The sequence below is a fragment of the Lolium perenne genome, chromosome 4 (assembly GCF_019359855.2).
Source record: "Lolium perenne isolate Kyuss_39 chromosome 4, Kyuss_2.0, whole genome shotgun sequence".
Taxonomy (NCBI): Eukaryota; Viridiplantae; Streptophyta; class Magnoliopsida; order Poales; family Poaceae; genus Lolium; species Lolium perenne.
In genome coordinates, this window is record NC_067247.2 from 201166127 (window position 1) to 201190323 (window position 24197).

The 24197-nt window shown below is 43.2% G+C and overlaps 1 non-coding gene and 1 pseudogene across 1 annotated transcript; one reads left to right on the top strand and one right to left on the bottom strand.

Moving 5' to 3' along the window:
* The first annotated feature begins 645 nt into the window (after positions 1-645).
* LOC127297687 (U6 spliceosomal RNA) lies at positions 646-748 on the top strand. Its single transcript, XR_007849380.1, has one exon. It is a non-coding gene; the product is annotated as a U6 spliceosomal RNA (small nuclear RNA).
* A 548-nt stretch (positions 749-1296) lies between these two features.
* LOC127295163 (receptor kinase-like protein Xa21) lies at positions 1297-13467 on the bottom strand (annotated as a pseudogene).
* Between the last annotated feature and the right edge of the window lie 10730 nt (positions 13468-24197).

Consider the following 24197-nt stretch of genomic DNA (forward strand, 5'->3'; position numbering starts at 1 on the left):
TAAGACTGCTGTTCGTGGCCATGACGTCCGTTGCATGGGCACCGTAAACAATACTATTATAGAGGCACATGCAACAAGGTTCAGGGCAAACGGGGTATAATATATCGTATTTATAAGTATTTGTGAGTTTTAAAAAATAATATATCTGAAAAATAAGATAGAGGGTAAATTATAAAGAAATTAATGTAATATGTGGCAAATAGTAAAATGCTAAGTAATGTGTGGCAAATTATAAAGGTTCAAAGTAATATGTGGCAAATTATAAAATATCTTTCCGATATATACTATCACCTTGCGCATGCAGCTGCGCTCTTTCTTCCTTTTTGTGTTGAAAATCGCCTCTATCATTTGCTTGAATCATGGGAAGAAACTAGTCTATGCTACTATTTTTTTTATGATGATATCTTCTACCCAACTTGGATGGACGAGGGAGTGGGGTTGGAACTGGGGGAGACAGGCCGGGAGAAGCTAGGTGGGCTGCCTGCCCAGTTAGGCCGCGTAAGAGAATGCAGCCCACGTGAGGTCGCGGGGCTGGCGCTGGGCACGGGCGCACGGCGGAGGGCAGCACACACGATGATTAGTCCCACCTCGCCAACAGAAGAAGCCTCCGACCGCTTTATAAGCCCGCTCGTTGCACTTGTGACTGTCCCTTCGGGGACATCCGATAAAATTGGAACGATACAGAGAAGATTAGCATGGCCCCTGCGCAAGGATGACACGCACAAATTGAGAAATTGTCCAAATTTTTTTGAGATTTTGCACGCCGGTCCATTCGTCTTGCAGATATGCCCCTAGACCTTTCCTTTCACGCCCTTCATCTTTCGAGATTTTGTGCAACTCGTCCTAATTTGTACACAATTTCAAAAGCTGGTCCTCTTTTCCCTCACACAACCGTGCCCTCCATTGTGTGGACAGTTACTATATCTTTTTTTTTTTGCCAAATAGAGCCCAAGAAACTCCGGTGAAGTAGAAAAAACTATACACATTCGTCCCAGCGTGCACATGAAGCTCCTGCGCAAGTTCGTTTGACCGGAAGAAACAACAAAATTGGTTACTCCATTACTCCGAGCAAGTTCTTTTTTCAATGAAGGGAAAAATCGATGTTACTAGTAACAGATTGCTGACAAGTTGCAGAATTTTATAGCAAGGAAGAAAGGAGACGCTTCAGAGTTTTGACTACAATATTCGCTTGCCTGGTTTTAAAACAAAACAACACTATCTGGTTGCCCCAAGCCTGCAGCAAATAAAATTCAGTAGAGAGGTCAAAGGTACCATGTCTTGACAGCTCATGATCAATTAGCAAGGGAAAATATAATGGGAGAACGACCCTTCATCAGCAATACAATCTTTGTGACAAAGTATCTTAGACTGTACCCAACATGGCCAGCAGTACAGAGCTCAGTAATATCCAAGAACATACATATTCTGCAAATTACAGATTACATGACCGCATTTTCCAGTTTCATATTCTGCATTCCCTCCAGAGACTCTCTTATTGCATGCAGTTCCTTGATGATAACGTGTGTTGGCATTCTGCTCGATGGCACTTCCAGGGAGCAAGACAGTCCAAGTCAAATTAGCAAAACGAGGGAATCGATCCTTGTCTTGCATGAACGAGGATCCGCAGAAATCCTATTCTCAAGGTTCAATTGAAGCCGAGAGTCAAAAACTTCCATCGTTCTTTCACACAGACCAAGCTCAACGTACTCACGGAGACTCAGTCCTTCTCTGAATTTGCTATTGATGGGCCTCTTCCCGGTGACCGTTTCCAACATGAGAATTCCATAGCTGTAGATATCACCATACGTCGATACCGTGTTTCCAGCACCATACTCTGTTGTATTGAAGAATACAAAATATTAGAGTACTTATCAAGTTTAAATTTCTAAATTTAAAATCGGGTATAAACGAGTTTGGGCAACTCTATATACAAAAGAACACCATAATATGTGAACCATCAACAATCTTCTTAAGCAACATATGTATTAGATAGATTTTTTTTTTTCGAAAAGGGGCAGAGCCTAGCCTCTGCATCGAAACGATGCATACCCTTTATTAATAAAGCGAAGTTCAGCAGTAGTATAGCAGTCTTACATCACATAAAAGGTAAGGTTGAGACAAGTATCAACCATTTAAACATGGAAAACAGTATCATCTTAAACATCTCGGAGTCTACTAGTGTGCCGCCACCCAGTAGCCTGGAAAAAGAAGTCCTGAGTAACCGTTAGCAGACGGTTGCACCCAGTAGCCATATTCTCCCGCTGATCTTCCGGTAGAAGCAGCGCCCATTGCTGAATCCAGTGAGTTGCACGTCGAATTACCTGCAAAAAATTAGTTCCCGTTTGTTTGTTAAAGATACTGCCATTTCTAGTTGTCCATATAGACCAACATACAGCTGAAATGCCAATCCGTATTCTTGCTTTATCCTGTTTATTAACTCCATTAAGCCAATTCCCAAACATATTGGTAACATTAGCCGGAGGAGGCAAATTATAAGTTAAATATATCATGCGCCAAATAATCTTAACAAAAGGACAATCTATAAAGAGGTGTTGTACAGTTTCTGATTCATTACAAAAACAACACTTTGTACACCCTTTCCAATTTCTTTTAATTAAGTTATCCTTAGTCAGTAGTACTTTGCTATTAAGAAACCACATGAAGATTTTGATTTTTAACGGGATTTTTAACTTCCACAAATACTTCCGCAGAAAGATTGTATGCCCCTGCATCAAGTCAAGGTACATTGATTTTACTGAGAAAATGCCAGAATCATTAAGTTTCCACACAAACTTATCCGGATTATTTGATAATTGTACTCGTATAAGGCGTTGACATAGGTGCAGCCACCGGGTCCATTTTTGCTCATTCAGATTTCTTCGGAAAGTTAGGTTAATCGGAGATTGTGCTAACACAGTAGCCACCGATATATTTTTTCCCTGCACTATATTATATAAAGATGGATATTGTTGGGCCAATGGGGTGTTCCCTAACCAAGTGTCTTCCCAAAACCGGACTGAATCCCCGGTACCAATTTTGAAAAAGCCTCTACTAAAGAAATCATTCTTAACTTTCATAAGACCTTTCCAAAAAGGGGAGTCAGTAGGTTTACTTTCTACTTGTGCCAACGTATGATTTTTCAAATATTTATTAGATAAAATTTGTTGCCACATTCCCTCCTCAGTGAGAATTTTGAACAACCATTTACTTAGCAGGCACCTATTTTTTAATTCAAGGACCTCAATACCTAGCCCTCCTTGGTCTTTGGGTCTACAAACCATATTCCACTTTGTAAGTCTATATTTTTTCTTTGTTTCATCTGTTTGCCAAAAGAAGCAGGAGCGATAGAAATCCAATCGCTTTCTCACTCCCACCGGTATTTCAAGAAAAGAGAGCATAAACATTGGAAGGCTTGTCAAAACGGAGTTGATTAACACTAATCGATCACCATAAGAAAGTAGTTTGCTACGCCAACAACCTAGCTTAGCACCAAAGCGACTTTCTACATGATTCCACTCGGCATTTCTAAGCTTCCGATGATGAACTGGTATCCCCAGATATCTAATTGGTAAAGCGCCAACCTCACAACCAAATATCTGTCTATATTGATATTCCTTATCTTTAGCCTTCCCAAAACAGAAGATTTCACTCTTATGGAAATTTATTTTCAGACCAGATAATTGTTCAAACATAGAGAGTATTAGTTTCATGTTAATAGCCTTTTCAATGTCATTTTCTAAAAACAGGATGGTATCATCGGCATATTGGAGAATCAAAACTCCCCCCTCCACCAAATGAGGGATAAGGCCTCCTACTTGACCCTCCTCTTTTGCACGTGCAATCATGATTGCTAACACATCAGCTACTATATTAAACAGAATAGGAGAGAAAGGATCACCTTGTCTCAACCCTTTTCTAGTTTGGAAATTATGACCAATATCATCATTGACCCTAATTCCAACACTTCCCCTCTGAACGAATTGTTTGATAAACTCGCAGCACTTTGGATCAAAACCTTTCATCCGCAACACTTGTTGGAGAAAAGGCCATTTGACTTTATCGTAAGCCTTCTCAAAATCTATCTTAAAAAGGACCCCATCCATCTTTTTGCGGTTAATTTCATGCATAGCTTCGTGTAACACCACAACCCCCTCTAGAATATGGCGGCCAGGCATGAAGGCCGTTTGGGTTGGTTTGATAACCTTATGAATTAAACCCGAAGTTCTAATAGTCGCCACTTTAGTAAATATTTTGAAACTCACATTGAGTAAACAAATTGGTCTCATCTTCTTTGGATTTGAACTGCATTTTCTTTCTTTGGTAGCAAAGTGATGACTCCAAAATTTAGTTTATAAAGAGGCAGCTCACCCTTATGGAATTCTGTGAACAAAGCCATCAAATCATGCTTAATCACATTCCAAAAGTGTTGATAAAACTCCGCTGGAAAACCATCAGGCCCCGGGGATTTATTATGTTCCATCTGGGATATAGCCTCAAAGACTTCCTCCTCAGTGAAAGGTGCTATCAATGAGATCATTCTCTTGTTGCGTTAATTGTGGTATATACGTAACACGCTCCTCCATCAAGGAGAAGGAGTTAGGCTCAGGCTCCCCAAACAATTTCTTGTAGAATTCGGTTATGTAGGTTTTCAAATTTTCATCGCCTACAATTGTTCCTTCATCTTGTTCCAACTGAAATATTTTTTTCTTCCTATGCTTACCATTCGCAATTAGGTGAAAATACTTCGTGTTATTACCCCCCTCTTGTATATGTTTAACTTTCGCCCTTTGAGCCCATTTATGCTCCTCATCACGTCGAAGTTTGTTTAAACAATCATGTGCCAATTTCAGATTTTCTCTTTGCAATGTTGACAGTGGAATCGACTCAGCTTGTATATCCAAACTATCAATAATACTTAATAAACGTTCTTTTTCCTTTTTATATTTTCCACTCAGATTTTTCGCCCAACCTCTCAAATAACGCCTTAAATGTCTGATTTTTTGTTGCCATGTATGAATCGGTGAGGTCCCCTGGGGTACAGATTCCCATTCAGCTGCAACCATTTCGTAAAAACCTTCATGTTGTAACCAAGACAACTCAAAGGAGAAACGCGGTTTATTACCCCTGTGTGCATTTTGTCCGGAATCAATTAACAATGGTGTATGATCCGAACCAGCCCGTGTAAGTGCTCTAACAGTAACTAGAGGGAATTTTTGTTCCCATTCAACACTCGCCAACACCCTATCTAATTTTTCATAAGTTGGATTTGTTCTCCTACTAGCCCACGTGAATTGCCTCCCAGTAAGAGCAATCTCTTTTAGGTTTAAATTTTCGATGATGGCATTGAAGACAAAAGGCCAATGAGGGTTAAAATTATTGTTACTTTTATCCTCTCTCCGTCTCAAAATATTAAAATCCCCGGCTAATAACAATGGTAAGGTCTCAACCTCACACAAACGAACCAATTCAGATAGAAATTCAGCTTTATAATTGTCTTGTGCGGCTCCATATACAGGAACTAGGATCCATTCAAAACCATCCAACTTAGATTTAATGTGGAGTTTTACACAAAAATCTCCATTATCAACCTTTTTCACTAACATAGTCTGAGTGTTTACTCCTACAAGAATTCCTCCTGATCTCCCGTGTGGTGGTAAACAAAACCAAGCAAAAGTCTGCCCCACCGCCAAATTAGCCAAAAATGGTAGTGTAAAATTTGATCGGCCTGTTTCCAATAACGCAATGAAATCTAAACGGTAATCCCGAATAGCCTCTTTAACAAACAAGTGTTTCCCGGGTCGCGAAAACCCTCACTATTCCATGTCAATCCCCTTAAACCCTCCATTACAGAAAATTACAATTTTCTTTTAACCCTTATGCGCTCGCTTCTCCTAACTTTTGTCTTGTCATAAGACTTTTTTTTGCGTTGGCCTTTAGTTACTTGCCGTATAGTTTGAAATTGTGTATTATCATCCAGACTAGGCTCATCAACTTCATCTAAGTCCTCACAAATATTAGAAGCTCTACTTACCGCTAAACATAGAGGTAAACTTTCATTTTCAGAGGTAGAGTTGGAGTTGAGAAAAGTTAGCATTCGTTGTTTTTCAATATCCTTAATTAATCTAGCAGCATGTAATCTCTCCTCAAGATTAACCCCCAACGACACCCCAAGCCCATCAGCCTTGGCAATAATTTGCTCATCCGAAAAAGCAGAAAATGAAGGAATTGATAATGCCGGCGTACCTTGAGATTGTTGCTGATCCCGTTTGTTGGCAAGCATCATTGCCCTCTCCATTTGGGTATAGTCCGAATTTGACTGTGCTCTAAGTCTAGCACTTGATCGTATCCCCTTCATTGAATCATTAGCAATTCCCCCAAAATTTATCACCTCTGTCATAGAGTGATCATATGAAGGAGAATCCTCAAAGACCTTAGATGAGAAGAGTTGATTAGGAGAAGAAAATTCATTGGTGCCAATATCAGTATCAATTTGCAAGGAAAAACTATGTACCTTGTTAACTCCAACAGAGTTACGAGAGGGAGACCTCACCGGTTGCTCCTCCCTAATCATCATAATACCATCAATGGATTGTACCTCTCGCACCCTTGTTCACATGCGGTAACGAGACCTCATTCATGACCGTTCATCTGCCGCCTCACCTCCGCTCGACGTTGCATGCATGGCGCTGATCGACGTACGGCCATGCATACCAGGCTGGGCCGAAATCACCGGCACAACAAAGAGCAGAGCCACATCACTCTCAAAGAATATCTTCGGACATCGATTCTTCGGTGAAAAGCGGCGAAAAAACACCCTGAGCCGGAACATACCGCTCCTTGTTGGACAGAGAGATCAAGCTGATTCACACATTGTGACTTTTTGATACATTCATGAATTGAGTGGCCAAAAATAACCTTTGGAGATACCAGAAAATGATGTACCACTGGTGCTATTCCAAACTGAATTGGAAATACTGCAATATTGTTATGAGGTACAGTAGTATGATTACCACCCTGATTAGCATCTTGTCCACCATCATTCTTTCCATCTGGCCGGTTAACATCATCTTGCTGATGCTCCTTAGGGCCATCATGCTCCATATCCTCATCACCAGGTGGGACATCATCCATAGGAACATCAGCAGGTATTACAGGTTGTAGACCTTCCACCTCAAAACGAAGTCTATAAAAATCTTCATGCACTCTGACATCCATCCGAGTAGGTATAAGACTGGAGTTAAGACATGTGATAGAGATACGCAAGACATCATTTGCACGCGTGAACGCCATATCAATATCTTTTGTTTTCCCAAATAAAGTACCAAGAGCCCACAGAGTTAGAAAATCATCCAACACAGGGCTGGGTAAGTCATGTACCCGGACCCAAACATCCTCCGCTCTCCAAGATGGTTCCACATTTCTTGTCCAAAAATCAAAGGTCATAAAAACTTGTGAGTTTGGCACATTAAATCTTCCAAAATGCTGAACACGCACCAAGTCCATCTTGCTAGGAAAGTTCACACGATATACATTCTCCTCGACCATAACCACATCCCACTGATAATTATCTTCAGGAACAATCCATCGCAATCGTGTGATGATCTCTGGAATAGTGAGCTGCCCACCTGAAACTGTAACCCGTCCCATGCGTGTGTTTTCCAACCTCGGCCTAACTAAACCGGATAAAGGAAAATCCCAGAACATAAGGTCCTCATGTGCAAGACCATACATCGCCATAGCTGAAAGGTGCTGAGAGTAAAGGGCAATCCCTAGACCTATGGTCCGGGCTTTGGCAGCAATCACAAATCTCTTGGTTGCAGTCATTTAAGCAGTGTCCCGGTTTGCCGCAGCGAAAACACCCAGAACCTTTCTTCTTTTTTGCCAAGTGAGCATCTCCAGCCACCTCATGAGTAGGAGATGTCACTTGTTGTTGAGAAATACCTGCCACTGGCAACAAAACTGCTTCAGCTCGCTGCCCAGAACCATGTCGCCGAGCCGCATCATCAGTCCGGGCCGCAGGGTCATGTACAGCCGGACTTGCAGTCAGTGGTGGAACAGCCGATTCAGTTGACTGCCCACCCTTTGGCTGCCACTCCGCAAGCTGCTTTGCAAATGCAGCCGCCGCCTCCTTGACCAACATGGTCTGCTCCATTGATAACCCATCTGGTACTATATCATTAGCGCTTGCACGCACATTAGTTCCAGTAGAATTGTTCCTGTAGTTGGTATCTCTAGGAACATACGTACTGTTAAACCTTCGATTATTGTAATTACTTTGCCCATAGAAATTGCGGCGATCATTGCTGCGATTGAAATTGGGGGCATAGCTGTACCGATCTTGGCCGCCACCACTGTTTCGGTTTCCAGAGCCCGCTCTGAATACACCATCAAAGCCGCTCCCTTGCAGATCAGCGCCGGAACGCGCACCAGCATCATCACCCGCAGTGCCGCTAGAGCTTCCCTCAAAGAAATTGCTCCCTCGGCCTTGGCCAAAACCTCGACCCGCAGCACTGTTCCATCGACCTCCGCCCTCAAAACCCCGGCCAGCACCTCCAGGAAAACCTCTGCCTCGGTTGTTCATGCCGCCACCGCGATGAGCCATCGCTTCAGCGACAATCCCAGAAGAAGCACAAGACGTAACCAGGGGAGCCGGCGGCGTACAGTTGTTGTTAAACCCTAGTCGTGATCGTAAACGCCCTGTTAATCTCACACAGGAGATTAATTCGTTGGGTTTGGTGGATCTGCCGACCAAGCCCAGTTGATCATGCAACAAATCCGTCGGGGCATTCAAGCCCAGTTGGCCCATACGAGAATTTTTTGAAATAGCAGATCGTCCACAGTGACGTTGATCATCCAGCGAACACGCCGGAGAAGATGCAGATCCGCGAAACGCCGGCGAAAACGCCCGAGGTGATACAGATCGTCGTCCACATAGGCGACCAGGTTGACGTACCTTTCTCCATTTGCGTTGAACGAGAACCCACTCCTCCACATCGAAGAAATCAAGAAGAAACGTAGACGGAGACAGAACCGGCAGTTTCTTCTTAGGCGTTGATGTACCTGTAGATCGAGAAGGAGATGAAAAAACTGGTGAATCCATACCTTGTACCATCCTAGCCATCTCCCGCTGTAATCTTCTCTTCTGCTCCTTCTTCTTCAGAGCCGCCGATGATTCAAACGGCAGATCACAGGAGACCGGCTCCGGCGAACGGCACAGATATGCTAGAGCCCTGGCCGAAAGCGGAGAAGACGGCGGTGATCCACCGGAATCGTCGTCCTCATCATCGGAATCTGGGGCGATCGCCCAGAATCGCCCAAGAGGCTAACCTGGAGCAGCATAACCAATCGTCCCTCCAAGTCCCATAGAGCTAGTTGACTGTTGCAGAACTGAACTTTCTTCAGCAAGAATCCTAGCGAGTCCAAAATCTCCAACATGTGCTACCATATCAGCATCTAAGAGCACATTACTTGGTTTAACATCATAATGTACAATAGGTGCATGGCCATGGCAATGAAGATAGTCCAACGCATAAGCCACACCAAGTAGTATGGTCACTCTTTGATGCAGATTCAAGTGCTTCTGCTCTGCTTCGTCAGTTGTGTCACGATGTAGCCAACCTTCTAGACTACCATTAGGCATGAAGTCATACACGATTGCTCTAAAGTCATTCCCGCTGAAATCAATGCTTGAGCAAACTGTAACTATCTTGACAAGATTCCGATGCCGTGCATATTGGAGAGCTTCACATTCAGCTGTTTAACTCTTGAGTGTCTTAGGAGTTTGATGTTTTAAAACCTTCACAGAAACATAATTTGTACTTTCATCGGCTTGAACATTTAAATCTCCTTTGCACACAGACCCAAATGATCCAGAACCCAAAAAATTGCTTGTCGAGAAACCATCTGTTACCTTTACCAACTGAGAATAAGAGATCCGTGGGTGCCCTTGCATGTACGTTGTTGAAGGGATCTTTGCTTTGGTTTTCTTGTGCAAAGTACGAAGCTTGTAGACTAAGGCAAGGACACCTAGTGTTGCCATGACAGAAATAAGCATAGGTACAACTAGAAATGTATGCCTTTTCTTTGTTGATTGCAAAGAGCAAGAAGACAAATGTAGATCAGGTATACCACCACAGAGATTTTCATTGCCTAAGATTGATATTTCTGTAGAATTTGTGAAAATTCCTACATTTGGCACTTCTCCAGCAAAATTATTGAATGAAAGGTTTAGATAATATAGTGTGGTAAGGTCACCTAAGGACCTGGGTATCTGTCCAGACAAATTGTTGCTTGAGAGGTCCAGAGTTTCTAGACCTTTTAATTGACTTAGGACTGATGGGATGGTACCACTCAAGATGTTATTTTGGAGATAGAGGTGCTGAAGAACTTGACATTCACCAAGGGTAGCAGGAATGTCACCTGAAAATTTGTTCGATTCAGCATGGAATGACACTAAATTTTTCAGATTTCCTATTTCCTGTGGCAGTAATCCCTCTTAAGTTATTATGGGACAGATTAAGAACTCTTGATAGTGTTGAGATGCTCAATAATCCACTAGGTATTGGTCCTCTAAATTTATTACCAGAAAGATCCAGTAACAGCAACTTTGTCAGGTTTCCAAGTGTGCTTGGTAACCTACCACTGAAGGCATTCATGCCGAGCCATAGATAATTTAGTGCAGTTAGATTTCCTATTGTCCACGGAATTGGCCCACTTATTTTATTTTCATGTACAACAAGTCTTCCCAATTTTGTAAGCCGGGTCAAGGAAGGGGGGAGAGTTCCAGTGAAAGAGTTTGTAGTTAGAACGAGACAGAGTAAGTTAATGAGATTGCCTATGTCTCTAGGAATGCTACCCGATATTTTATTGTTTTCAAGAACGACATGCATTAAGGATGTGGAAAGATTTGAGAATGAATCGGGGAGAACTCCTTCAAGTTTATTTTCACCCAGTCCCAGATTTTGTAGCCGGGAGCAATTAGTTAACGTGGTTATGAATTCCCAATCTTTGGGATCTTTAGCTTGAAGCAGATTTCCTGATATCTGTAGCCAGTTGAGGTTTCTTAAGCTTCCAACCTCTGGAGGAATAATGCCAGTGAAAAAATTATAGTTGAGTTGAAATACTGACATATTGGAAGCATTGGCTATTGAAGCTGGGATATGGCCATGAAACTGGTTAGTGTCCATGTATATCTTCTCGAGGTGGGAAAGTGAATTGAATGCATTTGGAGGTATTGTTCCACTTAGCATATTCTGCTTCACAGAAAACAATGTGAGGGAGGAAATGTTCCAAATAGAAGTGGGGATCACTCCGCTCAGATTGTTGACTCCTAAGTTCAGCCAACATAAACTGGACACGAGTCCCAAAGAGGAAGGGATGGTGCCTGATAGCTTGTTGTCCATGAGAGACAGATGCCAGAGTTTGGAGATGTTGCCCAAACCAGACGGTATCTCACCAGATATTCTGTTCTGGCTCAAATCCAAGAATTCAATCGATGTCAAGATTGCCAGCCATCCAAGCTTTCCTGACAAGTGAAAGAACATTGTTTGGGATCACTGAATTTCACAAGATTTTCTATGCAGTGTGTTCAGCTAGGATCTCATCTTGTAGCTGGTTACTGCTAAGGTCAAGCGTCATGAGACCGGTGCATCTTCGCAGTGTTACATGAATGCTTCCCTGCAGATAATTCTCACTCAGGTTCAGAAGCTGAAGTCTCACAAGACGACCAAGCTCAGGAGGTATCTGGCCGGCAAGGTGGTTGTTGCCAAGGTTCAGCTCTCGGAGATAAGACAGGTTCCCCAAAGACGGCGAGAGAGGTCCTGACAGTTCATGGGAGTGCAAGCGCAGCCCCACAACCCTCTTGGGGTGCCGGTGGCCGCCGCAGAGGACTCCCGGCCAGCGGCAATAGCTGCCTGAGGCGTTCCATGAGACCAGTGAGCCTTCTGACAGCATGGACTTGAAGGACAGCAGAGCAAGCTCATCGGCTGTGGTCCTATTGGTGACGATCAACCCATTCGGAAAGGGAAATGGTAGTGCATGGGAACGGAGGATGCATAGCAGCAAGGAGAAGAAGGGCAGTTTTAGTGCTCCGTTCATGTAGGGGACAGGAAAGGTGCGGGTCAGCATATGTTCAAGTGTAGGTTGAGAGATGCTTCACTGCGGAAACAGCACAATATATAAGTAGACATACATGGTAGCATACTACCTCCTGCGAGTAGTCACAGTTGGTACTTGTTCGCCGTGCTATGCTCTCTGAGGGACAAGGATGAGACCGCTGTCATTGTACATGGTCAAAATGATGGCTGAATGAGACACACTAACTTCTTCCTTCTGCTGTCCACATGAAAACAAAATTCAGAGGCTGTTGCTTGATTAGCTCCATGCACCTACTCTCTCTATCATAGGCTCTTTTGCCACTCATGATTGGAGTAGTACTTATTTTCTCACTCTGATTTAGATAATCGATCATAGTTCTGACAAAGAAACATTTCTAGGTATTTGTTTCATGTTCAAAGATCCTCAGTAACATTTCTAGGTATTTGTTCCATGTTTAAAGATTTAGACCTCCTCATTAACAAATCATACCATTGATCAAATTGGTCTACCTCATTCTTATAAGTATGACAAAGGTAATGTTTTTACACGCTGGCTTGAAGCAAACGTTGAGTTACACAACTTTCCGACAGTAGCTCAAGCTATTGGTCATTCGATGAAATGCTTTGAGCATGAAACACTGAGACTCAATATGCAATCCTATACCAGTGCCTCAATCTTATTAATTAAGCACAGTTGGAACAGTAAGCTCGACATTCAGTTCAATACTCTAGAACAAAAGAAAACTAGCAGTCAGATTTATGTGATGCAACCATGAACTATATTGTAAGCTATTCGACTTACCTTTTGGCACTCAACTTACGATGTTGTGGCGAACGATCATTCAGCCACGAATGCATCCTCGAATTACAAGGATAAAAACAATTTTGGCAGTGAAGCAGTTCACAACGACGCACTGAGAGCACCAAAGCACTTGGCTTACCTTACCCTGCGCCAGTTTATTATCCTTCCGGAAGACATTGGCCCCGCCGACCGCGTCAGGCAGACGCCAGACGGCGCCGCCGGATCCGGCTGTTACCAACGTTCTGGTATCCGGCTGTCTCCATCGCCGCCAAGCAGACGCCTCTGATCTCGTTGGGTGCCAGTGCGCCACCGATACAGGTCCCAGGCCATACCCGTCGCGGCACCGCCTTGTCCTTCCTTTCCTCGGTGGGCCCGCATCGCCTTACTGCTCCCCACCTCCGCCGAGTTGTTGCCGGAAAGCGTCGAAACCCCCGCCCGCTTTCCGAGCCGCATGAGAGTATGAGAGGAGGAATGAGGTCGAAGCAAGAAGCCAAGAAGCTGGTACTTTTTTGACAGAAGGAGTGATTTTGGGTTCCCATATTTCAGCGATATCTTCTTTGGCAACCTATCCAGTGATGATAACCAGGATTTGTTTTTTTGTTTTGAGGAAACAACCAGGATTTGTTAGCATCAGCTAATCCTAATTAAGTTGCTCTGTTCTTCTTCACTTATTAGTTCAGCTTCATCAGGTTAGAGCATCTCCAGCCGTCTTCCCGACGAGGTCTCCGGTAGCCCATTTTTCCATCCGGATGGTGTTATTCGGCCCAACCGTGTCTCCGGCTCCTCGTTTCCCTCCGGATTTGGCGTTTCATCCATCCGGAGAGCCCAGACCATCACCGGCTTCCCGAGGCACGGTCGGGGACTCTGAACGAAACAAAATCGCGCGAAACGTTGAGCGGGCCCGCGTTGCCGGCAACAGAATTGGTAGCTCCCTCCATTAATTTTGTTTTCCCTCCAAAATGCGCCGCATAGGACCATTTTCCCCGCCGAATTTCGGAGGAGCTACCGCCATTCTCCCCCACAGTTGCAGCTCCTCCTCTTCCCTTCCACCACCATGCCGCCGAAGAAGCTCGCCACCGATGGCGCGCCGAAGGCGAGGAAGCCGGGGGCGCCAAAACAGAGGCCGTCGGGCTTGACAAACACGCAGTGGGCGGCGGATGTGGAGCGGTGGCGGAACGAAACTCGCGGGAGGGCGGAGAGGGAGAAGAAGTTTAACGCGAAGAGGGTGGCGGCGGTGGCGGACGAACATGCGAGGTTGATCTCCATTAACTTCTCCCAGCCGCGCGGTGACCATTTCCCCGGGCCATGGCCGACCCAAGGTATGATCGGATCTCCTTCCACTTTCTCCCCGGCGTCGCCGGCCACGGCCATGTTCCAGGACACCTAGGCCGCCGGCATGGCGGGCTTTACGCTGTCACCGCCGGCGTACGGCGGTGCGATGTACGAGAGCATCCAGCCGATAGGTTGCAGGCGTCTTTCGACAAGTGCTGGGCCAACGCGAGGGCGCACGCCGCCGGGAGGGACGACAAGCACGACGTGCGGTGGAAGGAGATGCTCGCCAACCAGGGCCTTCGGATTGCCTTGCTCAAGGAAACCTCCGTGGCGAAGAAGAGGAACAACGACCTGGCGTTCCTGATCGGCGGTAACGACGCCAACGTGGACGAGGAGACGAGGGCTTGGTACGACGCCCATCGCCAAGAAATCCTCCGGCCCCGTCGACTGCTTCGTCCTCCGTTTCGATGTCAACTCCCGCTGTTGCGACACCGGCAGACACCGATGCTTCGCTGCCTGATGCCGCACCAGACGAGGCTCAGGACGGGACCGCTGATGAGCCTGTAATCCTCTAGTTTCCGTTTCGATCGCTGGAATGTGGCTGATCCGATCGCTGGACTTTGGCGATTCTTTTGTGTAGCGGGAAGACCGATTTTTTGAAACTATCGCCGCTGATGGGCGAATGCCGGGGTGCGACTGGAAAAATGTTGCCCCCACACCCTTTTTACATCCAATTCGACGTTTGTTATATCCGGATTTTCGCCTGAGGGCCTCAAACGGCTGGAGATGCTCTTAGCCTAGGATTTATTTCTGTTGGCTTCTACCACGAGCTCACGCCCATGTGATGTCGTGAGAAGTAGGGCAATCATCACAGGCAAAAACGTTTCGCCCCGCGTGGGCAAATCCTATTCCCCACTCATAGCAGGCGCTGTCTGGCGCTCCGCACAGAGCAGTGTCATCTAGGCCGGCCGTTAATGAGGTGAGGGGTTTTCCTTCATTTTTGTTTATATTCGGTTTTTCTTTGGTTCTTCTTGTTTTTCCTCTCTGTTTTTTTTGCTTTGCTGGTCCGTTTTTCGAAACTGTTTAAATTTCGAACTTTTTCTAGATTTGTACTTTTTTCGAATTTGAATAATTTGTAAATTTGAAAAAAAATTATCTGAACATTTTGAAAGCCAAATATTTTTATTTGAACAATTTTTTAATCTAAACAAATTTCAGATTCAAACATTTTCCTAATTTGAATAATTTTGAAATTTGAACATTTTCCAAATTTTTAAAATATTATTTGAATAATTTACAAATTTACAAATTTTCAGATTTGAACATTTTAAAAGTTAAATCTTCATATAAATCTAAACAGTAAGAAAAAGGAAAATAAAAAAAATAAAAAGAAAAAAAGAGAAACTGCAGAGGATCGAAGAACCTGCGCAGTACGCACCTACGGCGAATGTAACATGGGCCGAGCCCATCTTAGTCCGGGACAACTAATTCTCTAAGAGGAGGCGTTGGGAATTGCCGCTTAAGGCGATGAAATGGAGCTCCCCCCCCCCCCACGTGCGGTGGCAGGGGACACCTCCAACCCTACCACCTCCGGGCCCCTCCACAAAGCCCATGCGGTTGCCAGCGGCGGCGGACCGGACTTTACCCGCGCGCCTGCGAGGCGGGCGACGTGGGCTTCCCCAGTGTAACGATTCGACCCGGTAAGGGTTGAATCTCTGTGCTTATTTATGCTAGAATCGCTAGCACACACAGTTTAAGATGTAATACCAAGCAACAAAGGTCTTTATTACATCGTATGGTCCAATAATTACAAAGTAAACATTACAAATTACATAGCCCAAAGCTAGCATTATATCAGAGTTTACAATGAAACATATCAGTATGGAGTCCTTCGTCTTCATGTGCCACAGGCGAGCATGTTGAGTATAGACTCATAACCATAACCATCGAACCTCACTCGTTCATCAGAATATCTGCAACATAAAACGTTGCGGCCACAAATGGTCAATACATTTGTAATGGTATTGAAAAATGTCACTTTTGGTGGATATATAAATGACGCCTAACAACTATGTGCTCATTTAGCATGTGGAGTTTAGACTCTTTTGCGGAAAGCAATAGTTTCCCTATATTTTATAAATAATTTTATTTTTCAAAAATCGTCTAAGAACATATTAGCATAACCCATGTCATTGCAAGACAATTAGCTTCGTATGCTCATAGACATCTACGAATATGCTAGCATAGACCCATGTAAACACAAGAACCTAGCATTGTATGCTCCTAGATCTATTGTTTATCCCATCAAGTTTTATTAAAAAATTGGAGTGGTGATCTTCCAAACAGTAACATGCCTAGTTGCTCATAGTTGTCCATAACCGGGGACATGGTTAAACACTTAGTTTGACACTCTCGAGAGGTTTGTACACTTTACCCACATGACCTAGTCAACCCCTTCTACCATAATGCTCAATTTGCTCAAATGGTCGGGAAAAGACTAAGTTGAGACCATTTTCAGAAGTAGGACCTCAAGCCATCCTACACATCTACATCTTCTGGTCACATCAACACTATAAGAAAAGTTGCCATGGCCGACGAAGTTGAAGTCGCGCCGTGGTTGCTGGTGCACCATGGCCGACGATTTTTGGTCTCTCCGTTGTGCATGTCAAAACGTTTTTTTTTCTTGTTTTTGAGGCCACCTAGCCCGACGAAAATGGCCAAAACGCCGCGTATGGTGTCCCGGGACGTGGTGCATCTCGAATTCTCGGGTTCGCCGGCCGAGTCAACGCAAATCCGCACCGCCCAGGGATGTAAGGCCCAGATGGCAGCCTCTCTGGCATTGTTTTTTTTCTCGATCGCGCCATCTCGTTCAACGCTCTCCGATCGAGCCGTTTACGATGCAGGATCATGGGTCCCGCATGTCATCCTCTATGAACCAAAATTCTTTCTATTCTTGATTTTTTTGACCCCCTGATTTCTGGCTACTTCCTTTTTCTTTTGATCCCTTGCCGCCTTGGAAACGTTGAGACCGCTGCTGCTAATTGGGACCCGCATGTTATCCTCTATGATCAATCAACTTTCTTTTCTTGGAGTTTTTTTTGGCACCTCAAATTTGGTCACTTGCCTTTTTCTTTCGATCCCCTGCCGCCTCTCAAACGGTGATACCGCTGCTGCTAAATGGGACCCGCATGTCATCCTCTATGTACTATAAAACTTTCTTTTCTTGGATTTTTTTGGCACCTCATATTTGGTCACTTACCTTTTTCTTTCGATCCCCTGCCGCCTCTCAAACGGTGAGACCGCTGCTGCTAAATGGGACCCGCATGTCATCCTCTATGTACTATAAAACTTTCTTTTCTAGGATTTTTTTTGGAACCTCATATTTGGTCATTTGCCTTTTCCTTTCGATCCCGTGCTGCCTCTCAAACGGTGATACCGCTGCTGCTAAATGGGACCCGCATGTCATCCTCTATGTACTATAAAACTTTCTTTTCTTGAATTATTTTTGGCTCCTGATATTTGGTCACTTGCCTTTTTCTTTCGATCCCGTGCAGCCTCTCAAACGGTGATACCGCTGCTGCTAAATGGGACCCGCATGTCATCCTCTATGTACAATCAAGTTTCTTTTCTTGAATTATTTTTGGATCCTGATATTTGGTCACTTGCCTTTTTCTTTCGATCTCATGCCACGTTTGAAACGCTGAGGAACCTACTGGCTCATGGGACCCGCATGTCATCCTCTATGTGCTATAAAACTTTGTTTTCTTGGATTTTTTCACCCTCTGATTTTGGCTATTTCCTTTTTTCTTTTGATCCCCTGCCGCCTTGGAAACGTTGAGTAAGCTGCTGACTCATGGGACCCGCATGTCATCCTCTATGTACAATCAACTTTCTTTTTCTTTTGATCTCAAGCCGCATTTGAAATGTTGAGACCGCTGCTGCTAAATGGGACCCGCATGTCATCCTCTATGTACAATAAAGTTTCTTTTCTTGGATTATCTTTGGCTCCTGATATTTTGTCACTTGCCTTTTTCTTTCGATCTCATGCCGCCTTTGAAACGTTGAGTAAGCTGCTGGCTCATGGGTCCCGCATGTCGTCCTCTACGAACAATAAAAGTTTCCTTTCTTGGAGTTATTTTTTACCCCTAATTTCTGGCTATTTGCCTTTTTCTTTTGATCTCCTGCCCCCTTTGAAACGATGATGACGCTGTTGGCAGGTCGGTCCCACATGTCATCCTTTTTGAACAATAAAAGTTTCCTTTGATGGATTTATTTTGAACCCCTAATTAATTTCTGGATATTTCCTTTTTTTTCCTTTGATCCCCTATCGCCTTGGAATCGTTGAGGATGCTGCTGCCTCATGGGTCCCGCATGTCATCCTCTCAGAACGGTAAATGTTTCTTTTCTTGGATTTTGTTTACCAAATGATTTTTGGCTTATTTTTTCTTTCGATCTCCTGCCGCCTTTAAAACATTGAGGATGCTGCTGGCTCACGGGTCCCACATGTCAGCCTCTATGAACAATAAACGCTGAGGATGCTGCTGCCTCATGGGTCCCGCATGTCATCCTCTTAGAACAAAAATGTTTCTTTTCTTGGATTTTTTACCAAAAATTTTTTGGTTTATTTTTTCTTTCGATCTCCTGCTGCCTTAAAACGTTGAGAACGCTGCTGGCTCACGGGTCCCACATGTGAGCCTCTATGAACAATATACGCTGAGGATGCTGCAGCCTCATGGGTCCCGCATGTCATCCTCTCAGAACGAAAATGTTTCTTTTCTTGGATTTTTTACCAACATATTTTTGGTTTATTTTTCTTTCCATCCCCTGCCGCCTTTAAAACGTTGACGACGCTGCTGGCTCATGGGTCCCCGATGTCAGCCTCCCCGTACAAGAAACATGTGATATCTTGATTATTTTGCAGACAATAAACAGTGTATTGCTGATGACCCACAAGTATAGGGGGTGTATCGTAGTACTTTCGATAAATAAGAGTGTCGAACCCAACGAGGAGCAGAAGGTGTTGACAAGCAGTTTCGATGAAGGATTCACTGTAAATGCTCTCAGACAAGTATTCAGGGGGTTTTGATATAGCAGATAAATAAAGTACAAGTAAGTAAAATGCGAGAGTAATAATTGCAGTGAGTGGCCCAATCCTTTTTAGCACAAAAGACAAGCCGGTTTGTTTACTTATGATGACCAAACATTCTTGAGGACACACGGGAATTTAGTCTAGTGCTTTCGTTTCATATAGTTGATTAATCTTCATTGTTTTGATAAGTGGTGTGTGGGTGAACCTATGCTAATGCATCGCCCTTCCTAGGACTAATACATACTTGTGATTATACCCCTTGCAAGCATCCGCAAATACAAGAAAGTAATTAAGATAAATCTAACCACAGCCTTAGACTCTGAGATCCTGCTATCCCTCCTGCATCGATATACCAACGGGGGTTCAGGTTGCTATCACTCCGGCAACCCCACAATTAGCAAACAAATACAAGATGCATTCCCCTAGGCCCATAAAGGTGAAGTATCATGTAGTCGACGTTGATACGTCCAATTTGCATCACTATTTTATATCATAATTTGCTGTTATTCGTTGATATATTTCATATTTGGACATAATACTTATGTTATTTCATCTATTTTGCATGTTTCATGATTATTGGAGGATCGAGCACCGGAGCCAGGATTCTGCTGGAAAAGGCACCGTCCGAATGCAATATTTCGGAAGATCAACAGTTGACGGAAATTATACCAAAAATCCTGTTTTTCCAGATGACGAAGTGAGCCAGAAGGGGGAGCTGAGGGCCCTAAGGTGGGCCCACCCCATAGGCCGGCAAGGCCCAAGGGCTGGCCGCGCCGCCCTGTGAGGAGGGGGGCCCACAGCCCCTCTCGCCTCCTTTTCTTCGCGAAATCCTTCGTCCCGAAGACCTAAGCTCCAGAGGGTACCTCACGAAGAGTTACAGCCGCCTCTGCGGGGCGGAGAAGACCAGAGAGAAAAGAGCTCTCCGGTGGGCTGAGATCCGCCGGGGAAATTCCCTCCGGGAGGGGGAAATCGACGCCATCGTCACCGCCATCAAGTTGGACATCATCTCCATCACCACCATCATCATCTTCATCATCATCACCGCCGTCTCCACCGCTGCACATCGTCACCGCTGTAGCAATTTGGGTTTGATCTTGATTGTTTGATAGGGGAAACTCTCCCGGTATTGATTTCTACTTGTTATTGATGCTATTGAGTGAAACCGTTGAACCAAGGTTTATGTTCAGATTGTTATTCATCATCATATCACCTCTGATCATGTTCCATATGATGTCTCGTGAGTAGTTCATTTAGTTCTTGAGGACATGGGTGAAGTCTAAATGTTAGTAGTGAAGTATGGTTGAGTAATATTCAATGTTATGATATTTAAGTTGTGGTGTTATTCTTCTAGTGGTGTCGTGTGAACGTCGACTACACGACACTTCACCTTTATGGGCCTAGGGGAACGCATCTTGTACTCGTTTGCCAATTGCGGGGTTGCCGGAGTGACAGAAACCTAAGCCCCCGTTGGTATATCGATGCAGGAGGGATAGCAGGATCTAAGAGTTTAAGGCTGTGGTTAGATTTATCTTAATTACTTTCTTGTAGTTGCGGATGCTTGCAAGGGGTATAATCACAAGTATGTATTATTCCTAGGAAGGGCGGTACATTAGCACAGGTTCACCCACACAACACTTATCAAAACAATGAAGATTAATTAGTCGTATGTAGCGAAAGCACTAGACTAAAATCCCGTGTGTCCTCGAGAACGTTTGGTCATTATAAGTAAACAAACCGGCTTGTCCTTTGTGCTAAAAAGGATTGGGCCACTCGCTGCAATTGTTACTCTCGCACTTTACTTACTCGTACTTTATTCATCTGTTATATCAAAACCCCCTGAATACTTGTCTGTGAGCATTTACAGTGAATCCTTCATCGAAACTGCTTGTCAACACCTTCTGCTCCTCGTTGGGTTCGACACTCTTACTTATCGAAGATACTACGATACACCCCCTATACTTGTGGGTCATCAAGACTATTTTAAGGCGCCGTTCTTGCAGTGGGAGTGAAGCGCTATTGGTAAGTGGAATTGGTAAGGGAAACTTCTACTGTTTGTGCTGATTTTATTTCTGCCTGCTGCCATAATTCATTATGGAGAGATCTCCTTTTGAATGTTTATTTGGAAAATCTGCTACTACTGCAAAGGTAGTGGATGAGGCGCCAGGTAAGGAAGAGATACCATACAAAATACCTATGAAAATTATTGAACGCGTAGTGGGTAACCGTTATACAGGGTATGGAACTGTCCACCCTGGAGATCATTTACTGTTCTTACATGAATTATGCGGTTTATTCAAGTGTGCAGGTATTGCTATGGATGAAGTGAGGAAGAAACTATTCTCTATATCGCTGTCTGGTAAAGCGGCGCATTGGTATAAATTACTGGATAATGGGGATTCTCTTGAATGGAATGATATTGTGCCCCGGTTTTATTCTAAGTTCTATCCTCCAAGTGAAATTCACAAGGATCGGAACCGCATATATAATTTTTGGCTCGTGATGGAGAGAGTATTGCCCAAGCTTGGGGGAGATTGAAGTCTTTAATGCTCAAATGCCCCATTCATGAGCTTCCTGGTAATATTATTATTGATAATTTCTATGCAAGACTTTCTTTTGAAGACAAGACCTTGCTGGATACTTCTTGTTCTGGATCATTCACGCGCAACAAAGAAGAGTTTAAAAGGGACCTTCTTAATCGGATCCAGGAAAATACTGAAGGATGGGAGATCGACAAAGATAGAGAATCAGGTATAAATTATGATTATAAATGCATTGAAGCTTTTATGGATACTGATAAATTTCGTAATATGAGTGCTACTTATGGCCTTGATTCTCAAGTTGCTGCAAACCTTTATAAAGCTTTTGCCTCTCATTATGAATTGCCTAAGAAGAATTTGATAAGTATCATGAACCGTATAAAGATAAAATTGATTCATCTATTAATAAATGCGTTGTAGTTGAAACTGTTGATCATGTTATTCCTGAAGCTTATATTGAAAAAAACTCCTTTCCCTGCTAAAATGAAGGAGTACTCTGTTATAAATAGTGCGGTTCATAAAAGTGAAAAGAAACCTATAGAACCTGAAGAACAAATAAAAGTTGAACCTGCTGTTGCAATAGTTAAAGATCTTGTGACTGAAAATGTGGAGGATGGTCATATTATTTTCTGTGAATATGCTTCTAATATTGTTTCAAATCCTAATAAGTCTAAGAAAGCTAGTGTTCCCATGCTATCTGTTAGAATTGGAGATCATTGTTATTATGGTTTATGTGATATTGGTGCAAGTATTAGTGCTATTCCTTATGAGCTTTACACGGAGATTATGCACGAAATTGGTTCTTGTGAACTTGAAGATATTGATGCGGTTATTCGGCTGGCTAATAGAGAAACTATTTCTCCAATTGGTATTGTTCGAGATGTGGAAGTTCTATGCGGTAAGATTAAATATCCTGCTGACTTTTTGGTACTTGGTTCTGCTGCTAGTAAATATTGTCCTATCATTTTTGGTAGACCTTTTCTAAATACTTGTGGAGCTATTATAGATTGCAAGAAAGAGAAAATTTTGACTAAATTTGCTGGTGAATCTTATGAGTTTAACTTCTCTAAATTTACCAAAACTCCTTATAAAGCTGATTTGCCTAATAATGATTTTAAAGTTGAACAATGTGCATCTATTGTTCTTGCTCCTAATAATCCCTTGCAGCAACATTTGGAGAATAGCGAGAGTGAAGTTTTTAGGGAAGAAAGAGATGAGCTTGATGAAATTTTTCTTCGCCAACCTATTCTTAAGGATGATTTACCGGTGGAAGATCTGGGTACAACACCGCCACCAAAGGAAGATCCTGTCTTTGATTTAAAACCATTGCCTGATAATCTTAAATATGCTCATATTGATGATAAGAAAATATATCCTGTTATTATTAGTTCTAAGCTTTCAGATTTTGAAGAAGAAAGGTTATTGGAAATATTGAAGAAACACCGAGGTGCTATTGGCTACACTCTTGATGACTTGAAGGGGATTTCTCCCTCTATTTGCCAACACGCCATTAATATGGAAGAGGATGCGAAGCCTGTTGTTGAACCTCAGCGTCGTCTAATTCCTAAGATGAAGGATGTGGTAAGAAATGAGGTATTAAGACTTCTTGAAGCTGGTATTATATATCCTATTGCTGATAGTAGATGGGTTAGTCATGTGCATTGTGTTCCTAAGAAAGGAGGAATGACTGTTGTGCCTAATGATAATGATGAGCTCATACCTCAAAGAGTAGTTGTAGGGTATAGAATGTGCATTGATTATCGTAAAGTTAATAAGGTTACTAAAAAAGATCATTACCCTTTGCCTTTTATTGATCAAATGTTAGAAAGGTTATCTAAAAATACTCATTTTTGCTTTCTTAATGGTTATTCTGGGTTTTCACAAATTGCTGTTAAAACTAAGGATCAAGAGAAAACCACTTTCACTTGTCCCTATGGAACTTATGCTTATAGACGTATGCCTTTTGGTTTATGTAATGCTCCTGCTACTTTTCAAAGATGCATGTCTGCTATTTTTCATGGCTTTTGCGAGAGTATTGTAGAGGTATTCATGGATGATTTTTCTGTCTATGGGAATTCTTTTGATAATTGCTTGCGGAACCTTGATAAAGTTTTGCAGAGATGTGAAGAAACTAACCTTGTTCTTAATTGGGAGAAATGCCACTTTATGGTTAATGAAGGAATTGTATTGGGACATAAAATTTCCGAGAGAGGTATTAAAGTTGACAGAGCTAAAGTTGAAGCAATTGAGAAGATGCCCTATCCTAGGGATGTTAAAGGTATTCGTAGTGTTCTTAGTCATGCTGGGTTTTATAGGAGGTTTATTAAAGACTTCTCCAAGATTTCAAAGCCTCTTACTAATCTTCTTCAAAAAGATGTACCTTTTGTTTTTGATGATGATTG